Source organism: Cydia splendana, chromosome 17 (genome assembly GCF_910591565.1).
Source record: "Cydia splendana chromosome 17, ilCydSple1.2, whole genome shotgun sequence".
Taxonomy (NCBI): Eukaryota; Metazoa; Arthropoda; class Insecta; order Lepidoptera; family Tortricidae; genus Cydia; species Cydia splendana.
The window spans coordinates 9,668,031-9,691,490 of record NC_085976.1 but is presented as its reverse complement, the minus strand read 5'-3'; the positions used below and the strand labels follow the sequence as shown (position 1 = coordinate 9,691,490).

At 36.0% G+C, this 23,460-nt stretch overlaps 1 protein-coding gene across 1 annotated transcript in view; it reads right to left on the bottom strand.

Annotated features, from left to right (window-relative positions):
* LOC134798779 (mucin-2) overlaps window positions 1-23,460 on the bottom strand; it is a 93,830-nt gene that overhangs the window by 56,481 nt on the left and 13,889 nt on the right. The gene's annotated exons all lie outside the window — the stretch shown is intronic.

The following is a 23,460-nucleotide window of genomic DNA, read 5'->3' as shown; positions in this document are numbered from 1 at the left end:
TGGAGGTGAGTTAAGTAACGAAGTAGGTTAAGTATGTAATTACTTGTTCTTTTATGCCGCAAGCGATGCCGCTTGGCACTAAATTTTTCGCCATAAAGCTGGTCAAGTCCCTTAGTTTAAATTAAAGGGTCAACCTCTACCTTTACCTCTCAAAATGAGGAAGGGGAAAAATTGCATTTTCACCTCAGCAGCTCGAACAAGGGTACTTTGCTTCTTAAAAACAGTGAACAAAATGCGATTTTGCTCACTGAGTGAGACAAAATGAGTGAGCAAAATCGCATTTTGCTCACTGAGTGAGACAAAATGTCATTCAAGTGATCTTTATAGTCAAATGTCATTTCAACATGCGGGGTCTAATACAAGTTCGATATACTTGGGTTCTATTATCTCTGTCCCTCTAGGTATGTTCTCACTGCTTAGGGTGAAAAATTTTGTGTACTACACGAGATCAAAGTCATTTACATCTCGTGCGCTTTTGAATCCCTTACTACGCTCAAGATTCTAAATTAGATTCACTCGCTACGCTCGTGAATCTATTATAGAATCTTTCGCTTGCACGGGACTCAAAATAAGCACTCGAAGAAATATCAAACTTTGATCTCTTGTTGTACAAATAACTATTCCTTGAGTTTTATCCATTCATGGTACACTATCCATCGAAAAAAACATCGAATGAAATTAAATGCAAAATTGTTATGAAACATTTCGTCTCTACATGTTGATTACGTATACTGATTAGTACTGTTGAGTAAGCACATTCAAATTCTGATCAAATTTCATCTAAACAAGTCCGTGTTCGCTCCTCTAAAACAATTTGAGAAAGAGAGAGAAAAAAAAATTAACACCACCATTTAACAGTTTAGATTCATAAAGTTGACATTGACATTAAAAAACAGCGTGATGCTAAAAAGGGTCTCGACTCAGCATATTGTTGCAGTAAATTTACTGCAACGCTGGTTTTCAAGTTAGATGTGATGTTTCGGAACAGGGTAGTGGGTTGCGTGATGGCAGTGTCAACATTAGGATCCATTCACCTTTGCACCCGGTGAACTCCGCCCTCTGACCGGTAAAGCCGTGTTCATACTCGACCGAATACCTACTGTTATTTTATTAAGCAGTGGGAACGTAAACGCTTTTGGTTCGTTAATTTCATATATACCCTAGTAACGTTTAATTTAAGATAAATAACGTAAACATTTAAGTTATTGTTTACATAAATATTTTTTACTGAAGTATAAGCATTCAGGTAGGAGTTTGTTAGTTCAAATTCAAACTTAATACCTATTTTAACTTAGAGCGTTAAAAATAATAAAAAAATGTTCTCCATAATAATATTATCTGATTGTAGCACGCAGACTGCAAACGTTATATAAAATAACGCCAAAAAAAACGGTTAAATGGATCAAGTTATTATTTTATGGCTTTCGACAGAAATACCTAATCCGTTAACTCAATAACGCCGCCTTATGGGATACTAAAATACTTTCAGCCTGAATAAAAATCGAAACTTTGAACCTTATTTCAAAAACAATAAGGCTCATTTAACATCACGTATTCAGGTATTACAGGTGATTGACATATTGAATGTATGCTTTACCGGCAAACAAGCTGAATGGGTCAAATAATTGCGTGTTTTATGAAATTGTACAATTTGATAGACATTGATTGATGTAGGTATATGTACCTATGTATATTTGGTTGGATATAGTTTCAAAGTTTTTAGTTAGCCATTGTTCTAAAGCTTTGTACAGCAGGACATTTGTGTGATGAACTAAACTATTGATTCCTGCTGAATTAGTACAGTCGCCAACAGATATATCGGAGCGGTCGAGGTGCTCACAAACATCGGAACACGCATCTATTTTCAAGGGCGTTAGAGCGCGTGTTCAGATATTTTTGAGCTCCTAAGCCGCTCCGATATATCTGATGGTGACTCTACATTACAGAAATGGAGTGGAGATAGTAAAGGCTTTGATACTTTGAGTTATTTTATTAGTAGATTATTTATTTTTATAAGTTAAAATATGCTAACATTTTTTATTTAAAGTGGATGTATTAGATGCACGCCCTTGCTTGATCTAAATCAGAATTAATCTAAATGTTTAAAAAAAATCGGTTGCTTGTCGGTTATTACTGATTCCGTTTGCGTAGTCTCAAAACTTAACAAAACTCCTAACAGAATTAATTATTATCAAATTACTAAATCTAAAGGAAACGCTGAAGGTCAACTTTAGACAGCAACCAAAAAGGTCTAAAAATACACGCGTAACGAATGCAGCTTAATAACTTTTGCAACGCAGAGGTACTAGGTTCACATAAATAGCATGGAGCGTTGCGACAGAGGTTGGGCAACGACGCAATTACGGCGCCTCTAACTTCTAACTTGGGTGCAAACCTCGTCTTAGAATATGCTTGTTTCCTGTACAGTCCGCAGCAAAAGTTGCTAAGCGGGCGACGGTTCAAAATTACCTTGACACGCTCTTACTTTCTTAACAAGAAAATCGCGTCAAGATCATTTTGAACACCTCGCCCGCTTAGCAATTTCTGCTGCTGACCATACACACTAAAATTATATCACAGAAATAATGAAGTACCTAATACTAAGAATAAGCGCGAAAATGACCAGCCAACGTATTATTAAGTTTGAGTTTAAATTTTTTTTTAAACTAGCATCAACAAGCAGCGGCAAGCATGGGCATCCTGTACCAACTATACCTAAATGACTACCTTTTCCTTATCAATTTTCTAGTCTTCACTATTCATAAAGTTATTGGTATTAAAAAGTTTAACCCTGAAATTAACGTTTTGACGTTGACGAACAGTCGTCAACGTCAACAAAGTAATAACGTCAATTCTAATTGGGTAATTGGGTTGGGTTGGGTTGGGTTTGGGGTAGGGTTCTCGTCTGTGTTCTAACACAGACGAGAACCCTGATATAATAACCTGTTTCAGTCCATTGTCTCTCTTATTCGCAATAAGAATTTGCAAATCCAATCATTTTGAAATATCAAACACTGTGTAACTGTTTAATGTTAAAGATATGCAATAATAAATGCAAATTTATCTTACAGAATTAAGTTGCAAAATTACCGTCTCGGTAAAGTCGTTTCGGCTGATGAAGATAACACGTGGTCGTTAAGATAATGTGGGTCTGGTTTGCCATTAAAACAGGGTCAATAAAGTTATGAACGAATTAAATGTGAAATGCATTAAGTATCTAAGTAATAAGTTTAGAGCGCTTTTAGACTAGCGTTTTATACGAGCGTACGCGTACGCGCGTGTATAAATAAGCTCGAATAGACCAAATGTAGCACGCGTGTAAGCTCGTAACGCCGAAACGACCGTAGAAGAGTACGCTTGTCTGAAAACGCCTTTACTTCGAGAGAAAAACGATAAAAGTACGAATAGTATCCTAGGTCCATCAGGACGAAATGCAAAATCTGTGAAATTTTCATTATCAGTTCTATTAAGAGCCCATCAACGTGCACACTAGCGCCACTGCTAAATAATCGTGATGATTTAAATTTAAATACAGATATTAAAAAAAGGGGGCCGCTACGTACTGTATTTTGTATTTAAGTACCTTTTGAATACATCAAACTAGTTTTTATGTTGCTGTTATGATATTAAAATATATGTTGTTAAAAGTTAAAACGGCCGTTTTTGTTTTGAGTTCCTAGATCGACGAATCCAGCAACATAAAAACTAGTTTGATGTATTCAAAAGGTACTTAAATACACAATACAGTCCGTAGCGGCCCCCTTTTTTAAATGCCTGTCGTTAAAATTAAATAATCACGATTATTTAGCAGTGGCGTTAGTGTGCACGTTGATGGGCTCTTAAATCAGTCAAATCTGTCTGACACAATTTCGTGACCCTGATATACTGCCCGTCCCGTCCCGTCGTACCCAAACCCAGCCAAACCGATCGAAATTAACAAAAATTGGTCAAAAAGGATCTAAACAAACAAATTACATCTACATAATTATATATATTATTGAGTGTGAGTTGAGTGCCCTAACAACCTATGAACAACCTTTTTGACACAACAACTGCTAGTTTGTAAACGCAAGAGGTCCAGAAAACTGCATAATATATCTCTACTATTTTGCCATTGGTTATATTCTGCTTTAAGAAAATTTGCAAATAAATATATTGAAAAAAGAGTTTTTAACCGATACTAACGCACACAGATTTGTCATTCACTCATTTCGATTACGTTATTTATGACGGTATTGAGGTGAACGAACCTTTACAAGATAAGATAAGACTTTTGAGACAAATCTGTAAGCTGGATATAACGCACACGTTCAATACGTTTCGGATATCTTGGTATTCTTGGTATTACAATTTCATTTTGAAGAATAAAGCTGGTTGAAGGATGCTTATAAATGACCAATGAACGAAGGGGTTTCGTTCATTGGTTCATTGGACAGCTAATGATTATATGCAGACTAGGGTACAGGTTTATTGGAATAATTATGTCGAAATGGAAATTGCAGATTGCAGTTTTGCAGGATATTGCTGAGATGAGAATTAACATGTATTTAAGTTATTTACGCACGATGTTTTCCTTAAACGTTTTGAATCTCCGGTTGTTTTATGTACTTATAAGTTTTGAAAAAAAACTAACCTAACCGGTCCTTTGATGCTTAGGCAAAATATTTTCTGAAGTCAATAATACTGTATTGTGCAGTAAAGTTAAATAAATGAACATATTTACAAACATAACGTTCCCTATAATAATTGAAAATGACATGACTTCTTTCTGCGACTGTTGAGCGTGTTATGAACGTTATGAATGAATCGTAATCGTGACATGTATCAAAGTGCAAGTGTTGTACCTAATCACCTAATCAGCGCCCGTGGCGGTGTCAGCAAATTTAAAGAAACACTAAATACTTCAATAGATATTAATTTGAAATAACTTGCGTGTTGCAGATCATCTTAATCCTTGTTTTTATAGTCCAGACTCCAGATACTAAAATGACAGTACGAATAGCCAATTTACTACTTACTTTTGTATTGTAACAATTAAGTACTAAAATGACAGATTAATTTGAGAATTCTGTCCGCTGTAGGTACTCCTGCACATTGTTCTGCGTAATTAGCATGAAGGAAGCCACCGCGTGGCAATGCGCACGGCCGTGGCCGGTTCCGCTGCTTCCGCCTCAGAGACGCGGAGGTTTTGGAGCCCGTAAAAAATACTTGCAATAATTGTTTCAAGGTTTATCTCTTACCAGAGCTAGCGGAGAGTCTTATTCTTCTTAGTAGTAAAGTTTTTGCAATGCTAAACAGCCCACATATCTTGTTACGGATTTTAACTTATGGTCGATCCTTAGAATCGTTTCAGCGTTGGCAAAGGCGGACACTATGAAAAAAAGGATTAATTTTACAGTAGCGCTGCCTTGTTTTAATAAATAGGTATATCTATATTATTTTTCCGTGACTGGCAAAAGGGTACTTTAATAAAAAACATTTTATACCGCGCCACTCAAACCAACAAGCGACATCAGAAGAGATTTTTTTACAGATTTAACACGAATGCCCCAAATATTTTTGTGATAACCAGACATCGTAAATTTTATAGCATTTTCGGTGCAGCGGAGTGGTGTTAACGGAATTGGTGGTCTGGTGATAACCCTTATTTACCGCATACCAAGCCTACCATAACCATACGGCAGTTATAATCTTCAATTCTATTAAAGTTCAAATTTAAACATTTTTTTTATGATTTGCAGTAATGGGTTAATGCATAGTATGGGTACATCGTATGACACTATTTCTGCCGTTTCCGGTCTTCCGCATAAGATAAATAGGGTTTGGAAGCCGTACAAACCATTTGAAAAGATTACCTACAGCGCACACTGAACTGCAGCCCTACATTGTGCACCTTATTCCAACGGAATAAGAACCCACGCAGTTTATATTGTAATACCCTTATAACAAGTGTATTTATTTCTAGTTGACTGGTGAACAGATTAGTGGGAACTGTGGAAAGCCTTGACATTCATGAGTCAAAAGCTGAGTTCGCTGCGCTACGCCACATATTTTTCTAACATATCTATAGGTCATAGCGATGGCGGTACATCCTGAAATTCGGAAATCAGCTGCAAATGATGTTAAAGGTATGAAAATCGGCACGATTAATCTTTAGGCGATTTGAATCAATTTGACCCGTAGCACCAAAAAAAAACAAACGGAAAGGAGTTATGACGTCATCTTTTTTTTGTATGGAAAAATAAAAAAAAATGTTCAGAAACCTATCGTGTATGGTATTAAATGAAAGGGCATTTTGAGCCGGTTCTAAAAATATATCACATTATTATATTTCCGACACTTGCATTCAATTAAAATAAAAATAATTTTCAAAACATACCAACTTTGGGCTCCTCCAGATACGAAACCGTTGCATTATTTTTTGTAAAATATACTTCAAGTAATACCCAATATCCTCATATCTAACCCCAAGAAATTAATTTCGAAAATATTTAGTTTTAGTATTTTTTTTTATTTTTTATTATTACAAATTGTGATCTATCAATCTATCAATGAAACGGACTCCTAGCCTAGTCGATAGTGACTCTGCCTATAAAGCAGGAGGTCCCAGGTTCGAATCCTGGTAAGGGCATTTATTTGTGTGTTCATCATCATCATCACACAAATAAATGCCCATATACACATACATACAAGCCCAGTACGGTTACCATCAGTTTGTCACTGACATAAACGCCGTCGAGAACGTAATTTACTTTCTATACATCTCGCTCGCACTCGCATATTAGTGCAAACGGGATGTATAGAAAGTAAATTACGTTCTCGACGGCGTTTATGTCAGTGAGAAACTGATGGTAACCGTACTGGTAAGGTAGATTACCATCTAGGTACTACTTTAGCTAATTTAACCAAATAATACTTAACCTGGTTTTAGATGTATGTAATAGGCTAATAGCATATTAAATGTTATACATACGTTATATTTAGCTTACGAACTGTGGAAGTCACAACATGATTAATTAAAACTTAAATTCCTTGGGTTAAAAAGGACTAAGTACCTCATTATATTATCTACCAGTAGGTACCCAATAAAAACAGATAAGTAATTTATTGGTTTTATTTATAGCTTTGGACTTCAAAAATAATGAAAATAGTTGAGCTGCAGGGGAGCAACTACCCACTGCGGGCTAAGTTCAACTAATCGAAATATCTTCCATGTTTTACATTATTAACAACAGTCACACACAACGCATCTTTTTCGCTAGCTGGACATATATGGCACTCTAGTTAATAATGTGAAACATGGAAGATATTTCGATTAGTTGAAATTATCCCGCAGTCGAAATTGTCCCCCTGCACCTTGTATAAAAAGTCACGTGTAACTTCATTGTAAAATTCTAAATTTCTGATAACTTTACTCATAGATAGGCTAGGTAACTATATATAAGAAGAAAATAACTAACCAAATACCTGTCACGTACATGACTTTCCTAATGAGTCAAAATTGTGTGATCACTTCTGAAAATGTTTTCAATGAAATGACAGGCTTGTAGATCTAAAGTTAATTGTCTGACAACATTTCACCGAATAAATACGTGTGAAATCCGGCGAGATCGAGCGTGACGCACGCTCGTGTGCCGGCCATTTACGTTTTTACTCGAAAATACTTTTGCTTTGCAATCTCTGTGACATTAATGAATTGTTGTGACAGTTGTACTTTCATCGTGTTACGTGCAGGTTTGATAATCAAAGATAATCTTAGAGATAATAGAAATTGAAAGTCCTGCGACGTTGCTTTACGATAGTCTAGTGTCTGACAATTTTATTTGGAAAATCCTAAGCTGACTTTATTTTTTTTTTCTTCGTGAAAACCTTATAGGTTTTACATTCTTAAGCACTGAAAAAAATAGTTACTTATTCGAAAAATTGTTAAACTTAAGTAATAATAAAGGAATAATTGATTTTGTTGTTACAAACCGATCTGTTCCTTGGTGTTCCAATTTATATGTGTACTTTTTTTAGTATGGTGGCGTCAATTATTTACGTACCTAAGCCGTTTAAGGGAGGAGGGGATGGTGCGAAATCTCACCAATTCTCATGTGAGGAAAAGGAAGGTTTTGAAAAATATTAAATTCAAAGCTCAACTAGGGTGCGGAGTGTTAGGGTCCGCAACGCGCATATAACACCTCTGGAGTTGCAGGTGTCCATAAGCTAAGGAGACTACTTACCATCAGGCGGGCCGTATGCTTGTTTGCTACAATACAAAAGCCTGTATTTTTACATAACTACCCAATTTGTTTCGTTCTAATCCTAGAGCAACTAATCTACGTAAACAATCACATTTAAGGCGGTGTTACATAAAGTGCTATAACTCAACTGATGCATATTCATCATTCATACCGTCGTACTTCGTGAAGAACCATTTCAAATCTTATCTCTTACGCAAAAAACTTGCAGATTTATCTTTTTTTATAAATTATGTATGTATATTTTAGAGAATTATGAAATGGTCTGTGTCAAAAATGTATTGAATGTTTATTTTATAAAAGCAAATCAAAACAAAAAACCCGCTCTATAGGTAGTACGTGCAGGTACGTACAATCACCTGCAATAATATGTTACTATTCGAAGGCCGCAAAAATATGTGACACGCTCTTATGGCTCTACAAATAAGATAGTGTCAGATATTTTTGCGGTCTTCGTTGTGTAACATACTATTGCAAGTGACTGTACGTGAGTGTGTTTTACGTACGTTGTACAATCTGTAGGGGATTAGGGATACGAAAATAATATTATATGGCATCGCGCCCGAAATGGCGGATCCATCAACTTGTTTCATAATTTTTCTGAAGTAGCTTTTCTGTAGCAGGATACCTGCAATTAATTTGCTTAAAATCAAAAACACACCATTCTTACGTTAGAGCTGTTTCCCACTGGCGTCCAGTTTTTTGCGGGTACGGTTTTTTGCAGGATCCAGTTTTCTGTAGTATGCATGCAGGATCCCGCAAACAGAATCCTCGTGTGAAAGTTACTATATTAGCACCTACTAAAATGGGATCCTGCAAAAAATCGTACCCGCTCAAAACTGAACGTCGGTACTGTCACGCAAAAAAACAAACGCTTGCTTTCATAAAACTACAAACCATAATTGATAGAGATGAGTGGGCCAAGACGGGGTAAAATGCAAGATGGAGCAAAGGTGTTGTTTTTAAGAGATGATACCAGCAGGCAATAATACCTCAACTTGACTCACCTTCCTCTACGCACAACTCATTTTTCTGAACAACCTGCAGCTTAGTAAAGATGGATATTGTGTGTTTTTGCGTAACAGAGTTCCGAAATGACCCCAACCAATCAATCGACTAAAGTATGTACCTACTATAAAAAAAATCGATATACAATTCCAACGCGCTCGAGTAGCGTGCATGCAGAGAAATCAGATATGCATATTTATAGGTATATGGCTTTCTTTCGTTAGTATTTGAGATGAACGCAATATATGATGTACGCACGAATTAGCGTTGTACACAAAATTGTTTACGGGCAAATTTAATAAACTGCCCACGGTATCGCGAGGATAATCGGTGTGGTTTAAATTGTTGTGTATTTATTTATATTTTATATATGTTACTGTAAAAGCCCGAAGTACGGCAAAACCTAGGTTTTACCGCTAAATCCTAGTTTTTACCGATGCCGATCGGTAAAAGCCCGAAATGTTAAATCTTACTAGTTTACTTCGGGCTTTTACCAACACCGATTTGGTAAATCCTAGGTCTTACCACGGCGACCGGTAAAGTTTGAATCATGCACTGATTCTTGAGATTATTAGATGATAATTTTTAAGAAAAAAAACCGACTTCTATGGGGCCCGATGAAAGATTATGGTAGATGGTGCACTATGTAGAAAAGGAGGTAAAATCACCCACTTTTCTAGTAGCATTTCGTTTCTGTAAGGCTCGCAGTTCTAACCTAACCTAACCCACTTTTGTTCGGTTCTGTGAGGATCGCAGTTCAAACCTAACCTAACCCACTTAACGGCGCATACGGTGCGGTGTACGGGGGTTTGAGCGGGAGGGGTTGAGAATCAGTGCATGATTCAAACTTTACCGGTCGCCGTGGTAAGACCTAGGATTTACCATATCGGTGTGGTAAAAGCCCGAAGTAAACTAGTAAGATTAAACATTTCGGGCTTTTACCGATCGGCATCGGTAAAACCTAGGTTTTACCGGTAAATCCTAGGTTTTGCCGTACTTCGGGCTTTTACAGTAACATATATATGGATTGTATCACGCACCGTTACTCGTATGTCATATAGACATAAAGTAGGTATTATAGGCCTTGATTAATTTTATGTAAATTACTTTTATGTCGATCGATGTCGATCGATGTCGATCCCCATACAAAAATATGAGAAGCTTCAGAATTTTTTCTGTGGAAATTTCTCAATTCTGTAAACTTTCCGACAGCACATCAGTACAGTGAGTTGCTTGTATAATCGTCACACTTCCCATCATCAATATTTATTGCTAAATATTTAAAGTCGCATCATTTGTCATTTACGATCTATCTATATACAGTGGAACCTGGATAATTGCAATCTCAAGGGACCGGCCATTTTTTGTCAATTAACCAGGTTTTTCATTTAAGCAGGTCGTGGCAATTAAAGAGGATCAAAAAATCGTTGTGTCAATTATAGAGGTTTCCATTAATAGAGGTTGCGTTCTGACAAATTTCTTTTATGGAGGTGCTAATAACCATTGAAAGTAGATTTACACGCTTACGTTCTGGGTTTCTGGTCTATTATATAGCTTCTGTCTATACTTGCACTTATACACTACATTAATTACTACTTTATTTTCTTATTAATCATTTGGGTTTAAAAAAATCCCTTGAATTGTAGAAGAAAGTTTTATTAGAATGTAAAAAGCATACTTTGTTTCTGATTTAATCAAAACTATTTCACCTACTACAAGCTGTGATAGATACCCAATAAATAAATTGAATTCTGGATGAAGATATAAATAAAATGATCATTGCTATTAAAATATTGCTTCTGCTGTCTACAACTACATTATTTCAATTACAGAGGTAATAAGTATAACTCGTTTCAATAATAGAGGTAAAAAGAAGAGTAAAAATAACGGATTTTTTTTAGCACAGTGTCAATAGGGGATATTACTGCAATGTTCTGCCGCCAGAGTGCAGCAATACCGACTCAGTAAATTCATAGACTAACTTATACATACTGTGCCTTAAACTGTTTTTGACAAGTTTTCACAGACAATAAAATATGACATTGATGCATCAAGGCGGTTTGTTAACAAGGGCCTACCGGTAAACGCGAAAATCGTAATTTAGTTATCTGCCTCTTTATCGCTCGAATATGCAAGAGTGATAGAGAGATAAGATAACGAAATTTCTATTTTCTTGATTCGCGGTAGGCCATGTTTCAATGTGGTTTGTTTACTGTATGTGCCACAAAGGTGCCACCTACGCAGAGCTTTGCCTAATATTCCCTATTATAGAGGTCTTAGTTGCGATGTGGTCAATTACAGAGGCAAAATTACGAAAAGCCCTAAAATCTAAATTGCAATTATAGAGGTTCCAAAATTTCAATTATAGAGGCCTTTTGGTCTCAAGGGACCGGGACCGGACTTTGGGTTGCAATTATTGAGGTTTTCCATTTATCCAGGTGCCAATTAACCAGGTTTCACTGTATTGCATTCATATAATACATAATAGTTATTTACGATACAAATGCGCAAAAGAGGAAATTCGAAACGAGTGGCGATAAATTAAAACACGACCGAAGGGAGTGTTTTAAATCGACACGAGTTGCGAATTACCTATTCGCACGTGTATCGTACAACGTTTTACAGTACATGGCCTTTTAAACTTTTGACATACACACGAAAAGTGCTATTTTACGCACTAGTGCGGGAAAATAGGGCCATATGTACTGTAAATATGTTTACGATCTATCTGTTACTATAATCTTGATCGCAAATTATAGTATTAACAGCACAATTATTGTTTTAAATAGGTACTTGAAAGAAAAATAAATCGTGCGCCTACGTTTTAATTGCTGAGTAGATTATTTAATTCATATAAAAAGTATTTTTACAGTACATATGGCCCTATTTTCCCGCACTAGTGCGTAAAATAGCACTTTTCGTGTGTATGACAAAAGTTTAAAGGGACATATGTACTGTAAAACGTTGTACGATACACGTGCGAATAGGTAATTCGCCAATCGTTTCGAATTTCCTCTTTTCTGCACTTGTATCGTAAGTAACTATTATTGCATTTGTGAAAAGGATAAATATGACTTTCTTTGATGAGAAATACCTATATTTGAAAGCCAGTGTACAAATAAGACAATATAGGTAAATATAAATATTCACAACTTAAAATGAATAGGTAACTACCGTTCCTACAATATTTAACCCCACACGGGCTGATTTAGACGGCGCGCGAACTCGCATGCGATTTTAGTTACATTGCGGACTGTTGGTTACGTTCAATTCAACCGACCGATCAAAACCCGCAAATCCCGCAATGTAATGAAACTCGCATGCGAGTTCTCGCATCGTCTAATTTAAATGAGCCCTTACTCAAACGTCCCATTATAGTATGAAACTGTCAATACACGCTTTGTATTGTGTGACTTCACCCAGTCTACCTGACAACGTAAGCAACAATGATTACTGCAATTTGTGTAATGAGGCCTGTTAAGCTGCGACTACACTCTACACTATAGTCTGTACCTTTAGATATTTAAATAAAAGTAAACAATTTGTACATTTTCGGGTAAGTAGTTATAACATTTATTGGTTAACCAACCAAATACAAAACCGCCTGGATCAGTCACTGAACGACCTGACTTTATTAACTACATTATTTGACCATGTAATGTTTTCATCTACCCTCAACTAGGTTAAGGAGCCATTTGACGGTAGATCTTGTTTATTTTTATTTAAATACCTAAAGATACAGAGCATGGTATAATAATATACTCCGCCTGGTACTCCATTCCCGTCTTTTCTAGGTCACCTAACTGACACGGGCCTACGTCATCATGCGACAGCGCTATATGATAATATGCGATAGCGCTATATATAGCGGCCATGTTGTTGTGACGTAGGCCCGTGTCACTCTGGGAATGGAAGACCATGTTTTATTAGACTATGATACAGAGTGAGAGTGACATTAGGAATAAAAAAGTGCTGTGATGGCAGAGTTATCTCATCGACGTCTTAAAAAAATCGGACTTCTTATAATATGTATGACGTTCTCAAAAATAGCAGTTTTTGAATAATCCCATTCTTATCAAAACGAGAATTTAAGCAAATCCACAAATAATACATATTATTGGCTGTTAGTTTTACTGTTAAGATTTTTAACGGCTGTTGATGAGTCACACTACGAGTGGAAAATACGGACGTGTGGGTTGCACCCACATCTACATATTACGTACAACTATTAAATTCAAAAACAGTAAATAATAAAAAGTTAACTGAAGACATCGCCTTACCATAAAAGGATAGACTGACCACGCTAGCTTTGCACAAACTTGGCAGTAAAAATGCATACATATATCTATATGCTCCATACTTGACGTAGCACTTGGCATAAAAAGTATGTAAGTACCTACTTAAATATCTGACACGATCTTATTTGAAGAGCCATAAGAGCGTGTCACATATTTTTGCGGCCTTCGAAGAGTATCATATTATTGCAGGTGACTGTACCTACCTAGTACCTATGTATCAACATAAAACTTGGCGGGCGCTTAACGTAAAATTTATACTCGGTTGTATGCCCGCAGCCTTAGAAAATGTATCACTAGACACTTGGCTACAAATAAATTAGAGAAAATGCCATTACACTGATATGATTGCAGCAATTTTAGTTTTCTCCTTCTCGCGCCTACTTGTGCTGTTCATGTCTATATATATGGATTGACAGTATTTAACAGTGCAATACAAAAACAAAGTATGTATATATAACTTTTGGTATAGTTGGTATTAAAGCGCGCACAGTTTGATTTGACTTTGACTAATAGTCAGCCGAAAGAGTGATGCGTTTTTAACCAACCGACTAGCGTTTTCCGAGCATAGCTGTTTATGTTTCGTTGGCACGATCTAGAATTCTAGACTAAAGAAGTGATTAAGACTAATTAAAATATGATGAAACATTAGTACCTACATATATATATTTATTAACCCAAGATAGATGCCCGCGCATCTAATGTCTTATGGCGTATTTATTATTACAAACTTTTCTCTTCTTCTTCTTCCTCGCGTTATCCCGGCATTTTGCCACGGCTCATGGAAGCCTGGAGTCCGCTTGGCAACTAATCCCGAGAATTGGCGTAGGCACTAGTTTTTTCGAAAGCGACTGCCATCTGACCTTTCAACCCAGAGGGTAAACTAGACCATATTGGGATTAGTCCGGTTTCCTGATGTTTTCCTTCACCGAAAAGCGACTAGTAAATATCAAATGATATTTCGTACATAAGTTCCGAAAAACTCATTGGTACGAGCCGGGGTTCGAACCCGCAACCTCCGGCTTGAAAGTCGCACGCTCTTACCGCTAGGCCACCAGCGCTTAGTGATAATTTCCGTACATTGTTTAAATTGAGTTTTCTGTCAGTGATTGTCATCTTAACTCGTTTCATAAGGCATTTATTGGTACGAATGATGAGACGCTTGATGACACGAAGGTCGTATCAAAATAGAAGACCTTATCAAATTATAACATCAGAATCAGCCCCTTTGGCCGGACCGTATAATATTAAATTAACAGATAAGTATCTGTAGCATGACATATATCTGTATCGAAAAGTCTAGGCCGGCCATAAGTTCGATGAATTGTTATGTATAGATTTTTGTCTAAACTTTTTTAAATTACATAGTTTGTTAATCCTTTTCTTGGCAATGCTTACAAGATACGTAATTATATACAATCTTTTTTTTTATTTGTCCAGAAAAACATTGAAGATCCGGAAAAGGTTCATTGATAACGTGCTACGAATTAATTACCCCATTTACTTAAAGTCCGGATGAAGACGTATTTTGTTAATGGCATTAAGATCTACCCACAAGACCCCCCCACAAGGTGGACTGACGACCTGGTAAAGGTCGCGGGAGTCCGCTGGATGCGGGTGGCGCAAGACCGGTCATTGTGGCACTCTTTGGGGGAGGCCTATGTCCAGCAGTGGACGTCCTCTGGCTGATATGATGATGATGATGATGATTAAGATCTATGTGGTTATCCAATAACAATAGAGTTATTATACACAGTCATTGTTGTGACATGTGTACCCACAGGTAATAGGTACTTTATAACTGGTCTTTAAACATGTCCTTATAATATTTATTTATTTATTTAACTGATATAACAAGTGAAGCTATGTTATTAAGATAGAGATCCTTCCTCCGAACTCCACAGTAATAACCATGGTCAGATATATGTATCTTAGAAAGAATATCCTGGCAACATTAACGCGTGTCTTACTTCCACTATACAAACAAAGAGGGTACATATAAATCCCGTAAAACGACTGTTTCATATAGGCAGCTAAGAGTTAATACCTACCGAAATCGCGAAAAAATAAAGAATTCTTAATTGGTCACGACTGTCACGAGTCAAAACCGCCACCGCGTTAATCGCGATTTCGGGTTCAATCTACAAGTAAATGTCGTTCCTGTACTTATATTCAATAAATGAACTTCGACTTAGTACTAGAAGACCATTCAGGACCTATTTGCATCTACCAATTCGCAATTCTAAGTATTCTAAGTAACTCATAGACAATCAACAATAATAGCTTAATAAGATACAATAGCACCTAAAAACTAAACGGACATCTTTTTATAGACCATTATTAAACAGATCAGCGCACGGGTCACCAAAGCTAGTCGCACTGTTGTCATTCTAAATCAAACCTTTTCTAACTGGTATATAATAGATATTCGTTTGGCAGATTCATTGTCATATGACAGTTTGAGTGGCGGAGAGCGTTTACGGACAAAAAGTAGCCGTTCCCAGACGGTGGCATTGTGTAAACAGTATCAAGGCAGCCGTCCTTATTCCGATAAGAATTCAACTGCATCATAACTTTTGCGGTATTTGTGAAAATTCTTACCAAGCATTATTATTTATCCTTCAATTTCGTAAAACGATGATACCCAATAGATACTCTGAGTACTATAGGTAGTACCTACTAAGAGTAATTTATTAACTTCATAATAATAGGCCTTGTATAATTTAAATTTGCAAAAACGTTCCGCTAAGATTAAAGAAATTAAAGAAAAGCGTAATTCGTTGGTCGCGTAGAACGTACACACACACACACATACACTTACTAGCAAAAAAATTAAAAAATCTTAATGCTACTTATAATAAGGTATATATACGAGTAATATACTACGGTTCTGGGGATTAGTTGCCAAGCGGTTCGCAGGCCCCTATGAACAATTTCCACCATATTTCCCAAAATGACCCAGAAAGTTTGTATGAAACATTCCTTTTTTGTTACCAAATGTGTAAGGAAATCTGGTAACAAAAAAGGAATGTTTCATACAAACTTTCTGGGACATTTTGGGAAATATGGTGGAAGTTGTTCAGCTTCATGTAATCGTTTACTTTACCAGCATACCAATTTTTATAGAAATCTAAGATGTGATAGAAATGTACAAACTTTTTGAGAAATGCTCATGAGCTGTAACAAAAAAGCCACGCGAGGAAGATGATGTCATTTTTGGAACGTTGTTCTTCTGCTTTAAAGTTTTAATGCATTTTTACTCATAATAGGCGCCTAATTATGCCAGGTTTTGCATTCTCTCACAAATTGCGCCTAACCTTCGAATTATCGCAGTTAAAATTACAAGCTTGTTAACAATCGCTTACAATATGTCTTTCTATTGTCGTGCGATGTATGAATTACTCACTCATCAAAGAATATCATTGTACAGTTTGAGTAATGGAAATTAGGTTACTAATCTCACAAAATCTTACAGTTTTAATATATCAAATATTGCAAAGTTACAGAGGTCATAAATACCTAATTAAAATTTTGGTACATTAATGAACGTATTAACAATCACATTTAATACGATAACTTCACAATACGCCATTTTCAATGGACCCTTGTCTATTTGTTCATGCGTATTCAGAAGCATAAAATATGAAAGGTACAATACAATACAATACAAATACTCTTTATTGCACACTTCAATACAGAAAACAATACAAATAATACAGGAAGAAGAGGTAACCAATTAAATTTCAATGTCAGTCCGTCATCATATTTGCAAGACACGTGTTTGTGTGACCTGTGTCTACTTGTCTAGTCCTATCTAATCAATACCCACTAGATTAAACCAGCAGCAACCTTATAAGTTTAAAATTCCGAAAGAAATCACCAAAATATGTCTTATTTTCAATCGTAATTCAGTAGTAAAAATACCTATTTAACATTACCTCGCATTTCAATGAAGTAGTTTTCACTGTAGGATTTTACTGTATTTTCAGATAACGGCTACCTGTTTACATAGCATCGTAAACGCACGTGGGCGTACACCGTACATACAGTCTTCATTATTTAAATGACTATTTGTGAACCGTATTGCAAAGGAATAAAGTCTACCGATGGTCAATAACAGTATAGTTGTTAGTACACTGCACAGTCCTCATTGTAACCGGTTCACATCCTGACCCACTGAACCGATGCCTTGGTTTCATGATTCATCCTTAGGAGCAGACCGTTAATTACTGATTTACGTATGTAAGACTGTAATATGAAAGTTTTTTTTTAAATGGAGCATATGACGATTTTGACGATGTGATGACCACAACCACTGCTTTACTATGTTTCTATGAGAGCCCGAAGTCTTTATTTAGGGGTAAATTTAGATTAGATTGTTGTTGAATAAAAACGGTTTAGAAATTTAAACGTGGTGGTGAGCTTGCAGTTATTATTGTCTTTAAATTTAAAATACGTTTTATCACCCCAATATTTTGTAGGATCTGTAATTTTTTTTATATATTTTAAATGCTCTTTTAAATCTCTACGAAGACGAAGTTGTAGGCAATGTTTACAACGTTAGTAGGATAGCTCAAATCCCTATTGTACTTTGTAACAATAAATAAAACCTAATTAAATAATGGTTGTAAAAACGTAACGTTAGTTAAAATCAAAATAAAAAATTGACAAATAAAAATTAATGATCATTTCAAATGTTTTTTTCTATGTAGCTGCCAAGGTGCCAAGTAACAAGTTCCTGTATTAATCCGCAATGTTGCAAAAATGTTTCCATGTTATTTGTATTTCATAAATAATTATAACCTTGCACGCTTAATTTTTTACATTTAAAATGCTAACCGTGTTTCCTAGTATGAAAAAGTAGGTAATGAATACAGTCATTGTCATAAAGTGATGACTTGGCTTCGTACATAGTTAGTGCCTTAGTAAACAACGATGTCACTAACATTGACGTATTATATCTAAGGACGCGCCTTACGGGCACTAAAAATGGTACTAGTTCAGCGGTGTCACTGACGAATTGGAGCCAATCGTGCAGCCTAACGCAACTAGTTGCGACCAATCGCGCGCGTGATGCGAACTCATCAACCAATCGCGTTGTAGCGGTGTCACACCGCTGTACTGGCCCCATTCTTATTGCCTGTAAGGCCAGTCCTTAGATATTATACGTCAATGGTCACTAATCAGTTTACTAGTTCTTTGTGTTTGTAGTTTGTAACATAACAATTTCTTAACAACAGCTTTAATAAAACCTACAATCAGCAATAATCCCTGAATTTAATTATTGAAAATTATTACTTAGTACCAGTCGTAAATATGTATGTAATTAATTAGAATTAATTAAGTAACTTGTTTCGGATGCGACATAGAGTCACGTTGATCTAGTTGTATGTATTTTAGGTAATAATGTAAAAATACCGCCAACTTTTTCATTGAAATAATGTAATTTATTTAAGTACCTACTTAGTTGAGATTTCTAATTTTCTATATTCATCTCGTTACAATTAAAATACTAAGTTAGATTTTATTTAGGTAATATACATTATCAATTTATTTACGAACGGAAAATACCAGTCATCATTTGTTTTTGCTGGCATCCAACCGACAGCCTTCCACTGTTTGTTTAGTTACAAAATTGCATTGAGTTGCCTTCCTCGCCGCAACGAAAATAACAAAAAACCTCTTCAGATCCAGCAACATAATAACGTACTTACTTTTTCGATAATTAATGTTTCCGTTTAAATTTAACCGACAAAAAAAGCGTAAAAAATCACTGTTTTTGTGCAAAAAATTATCCATCACGAAATAATAATAAATATTTAGAAAAAAATATGTTCTTGCAATGCTTTGCCTTCACGGCGTACGAACTTGGCGGAGTTTTTGCGTCACCCCTCGATTGATTGCCCATCGTTGATTTCTTGTAGTCAGTGGACTTGCAAGAAGTGGCAAGTGCGACTCGAACTTAATTAATTATTAGGCAAAACGGAAACTGAGGTAATGAGGCAAAAAAACTGCGTTTACTTAAGGTGCAATTATCTACTCTACTTAACATAATGCACCTAACTATTACCCTAAGTGTTCATTTACTTCATCGTAAACTCAAAAACTACTGGTCTGATTTTCATGCGGTTTTCATCCATCATATGCTGTTTTCATCTTTTAATAGAGTGATTCTTGAAGATGGTTTAGGTGTGGGTGTTAACAAATTAAGGTTTTGTGCAACCCGTGCGGGTCGCTAACTAGTGTATTGTATAAAGTTTACGCTCGATTTGCGCGACTGCCTCTGCCTTTTGCAATAACGTTCCTACCAGCACTGTCAGTTTTTGCTGCAGGATGAAGATCATAAAAAAAAAAACATTTTGATGCAACTCTTTGCTGTACCAATCATATTTCATTTCTACAGTACAACTCATTTATTTTTGATGAGTTCGTAATTTTTTGGGTACTGCTGTTATTTAATGGATAGGTACTTCTAACCTCTAGCGATTTTTCACAGTGCAGTTGTTACAGCTTTAACTAACTACTAAATCATACAGCGATTGTATATTTTCTGCCTTTCCATGTGATTTAACCACTAAGCTACCATACCGTCACATATGAACAATATACATATTTTCATTGCCTTCGCGCGTATTCGTGTTATTCGATGATTCGACAGAAAATATATAATCACCATCGTTGTCCTTTTAAAACTAGTTTTCGGTTTCACTGCAATTTACGGATAAGTTTCGCCCGAAATACCAAAAAACCGGCCAAGTGCGAGTCGGACTCGCTCACGAAGGGTTCCGTACCATTACGCAAAAAACGGCAAAAAATCACGTTTGTTGTATGCGCCCCACTTAAATATTTATTTTATTTTGTTTTTAGTATTTGTTGTTATATTATAGCGGCAACAGAAATATCACAGAAATATATCGAGCTATCACAGTTCATGAGTTACAGCCTGGTGACAGACAGACGGACGGACGGACGGACGGACGAACGGACGGACAAACGGACGGACAGACGGACGGACAGACGGACAGCGTGGAGTCTTAGTAATAGGGTCCCGTTTTTACCCTTTGGGAACGGAACCCTAAAAACCCGAATTTAATACCACTGTCTCCCAAAAAAGGTCCCCTGGTCCCAAGAATTGTTGTACATGACCTTATACCGCTTTAGGATCGAGCTATCAAGAAAGAGGCCTTTTATACTCGCTCGAATAATCACGCGCATATGAGTCACGCGTTCCGTAGACTATTTATAAGTGCGAGACCTCGATATTGACATAGTTTTCGATAATGAGATGTATCAGAATGACATTGGTTGATTTGATTTGATAGACTACTGTTTTATCATCAGACATCGTAAATTTTATAGCATTTTCGGTGCAGCGAAGTGGTGTTAACGGAATTGGTATAAACAATTTCAACCCTAATGATTAATTAGCGTTAATTACGTTAATATTAACATTAATTTACCATTTCAGTTGGAATTATCTATACCAATTCCGTTAACACCACTCCGCTGCACGAAATAATGCTATACAATTTACAATGTCAGTTTATCATGCTAAGCAGCATATTGTCAAGATTGATGATAGTTAAGTGTCAATATCAATACCTAACTATGTCTTAGCATGCATTTAATACCCAATTAAATGAATCCTGGCCTCCATTTTTTATGCAGATTATGTGTTTATTTCTTTAGTAGGTAGGTATCATCGCTCCACATCTGGTTAGACGTAAATACATTGCATATGTGAAAAATAATTATGATTTAATTTAAAGTGTAGGTATTTGTGTATACAAACGGTACATGCATTACAAATGTTGAAAATTCGTTCTGCTTCAGAGTTTATTCATATTTATATTTTATTATTTATTCATATTCATATTGTTTGTAAGAATAATATTCAAATAACGAATAGATAGGGTATTTCTGCTACTGAAAGATGTTAGTCAAATGGGTCGTGGTTTCTGCATATGCCTTAGAAAAAATGTCTAGTGCTGGGCATTTCCGTCGCTATCTTCATCTTTACTTTATAATAATAATTATAATAAACAATTATTTTCAGGCAAATCTCTCTTTCTGCAGGACAGAATAGAGCATTAAACCGCCGATCTCAAGTGGTTTTGAAACTCTGCGTTATTACGCAGAATAGAATTAGACAATAGTTCTTCTCGACTCTCAACTTAAGTCGTTGTATTTTCAACATGATGGATCCATCATTGGTAGGTATCTCTACTGTAACAACAACGTAACCTGGGTCCATACATTAATAACACTACAATGAATCAATCTCAGCAACAGATACAACCGACGTGACCGCGTGTTATCAGTCTCTGGTCGCTATCGCAACATGTACATCTGCACTAGCATTTCATCGCACAGACGTCATTTCCATTTACCCCTGTAGGAGGATATTTCCACCAGGCATTTTATACAATTCCGTAATTGTTTGAGTATAGATGCGATGTTTACGATTAGGTACAAGCGTTGTTGTTGTCATTGTTAACATAAAGGTTTTTTCCTATCGTATCAGTTATTCCACGATGCACAGTCATATACTTGCTGTGTACTGTTAGGTAGTAACAATGTTTACAAAGGTCAGTTTTCGTATTTGGTTACGAATCTGTTTTCCGACGTAATTATGAGTATGACATTGATTCGCCCCATTCAATTGTTTGTCGTTGGCTAAATATTGGCATCACGTCACTTTGAGTTTGCTGAGTCTCTTCTCAAATGTCCAATTTAAATAGCGAATGGGCCCAGATGGTAATTCCTATCAGTTATATTTTTTGGGCACAAGCTAATAGTTCTTATCTAAATGTAATGGAGCTATAGTTCGTTTTTTTTTGCATTAGAAAAAAGGTAAACAATCTTGACGTGTCTTTTTATTGAAAAGTAAGTCACGGCAAATATGTAAGAATTATGAATCAAATACGATTATTTACATTCTTTTGCTTTCATAAGTAATAGTTACTGATTTATAAAAAGCGTTTTTCAATTAAAAGATACGTCAAGATCGCGTAGTCTTTTTCTAATGCTAAAAAAACGAACTTTAAACAAGGTTAGCACAGAGACTTTGCTTAAATTTTCGTGCTCTTATCTCGAAAATCGGCTGTGATGAAAACTATGTTTGTCAACGGTCCGTAGCCCTAAACTTCTTATGCTAATTTCCACTTACGTCATAGTAAAAGCGTGTCGGTCCGCGTTCCCGGACAGGCTATGCCATGTGGCCCATGAGTTGAGCTAGCGCGAGCGCCAGTGTTATGTGACCGTAGGTTAAGTGACTTGCACTTGTCGTCTATATTATGCAAATATTATGATATTGGCGTAACTACCTAAGCTTTAATTCGGCCTGGTCTTGGGAAGAGCTTTGGGTTTTATTCGTATAGGTACGCCTGGCAAAATTCCGTTGAAATTCGTTTGTAATTTATATCTACGAGTATCACTCTAATGTCGATTTTAGAATATACAAAACGTAGCGTATTTGACACTATTTTCCTGAACCTTTACCTAAATGAACAATTCGAAGTCCATCGAAGTCTCTACAATTTTCTGTGTGTGGTAGAGATGGAAAAGTCTTCCTTCCCAGGCTTGGTAAGTGATTGACGTGATTGTAAACAAACAGGCTTCCTTATTCGCACGTACACGTGTCTTCGCCGTACGCGCACCGTACGGAGCAAGAATTTATTAATTACGACATGTAAACATATAATTGCATTTTGGATCCTATGTCAGTGAGATAAGAATCGAATTCAAATGGTCAATTGCTTATACGTAATTGTTCGTAATAATTATATTCAAATTGATTAGCAAGTCGTATTGTCGGATTGATTATAGATTTGAATTGATATTAGCTTCTTGTGCAACTCATATACATATAAATGGTGATTTGAATAATTAATTTGATAAATTTACAAATTATT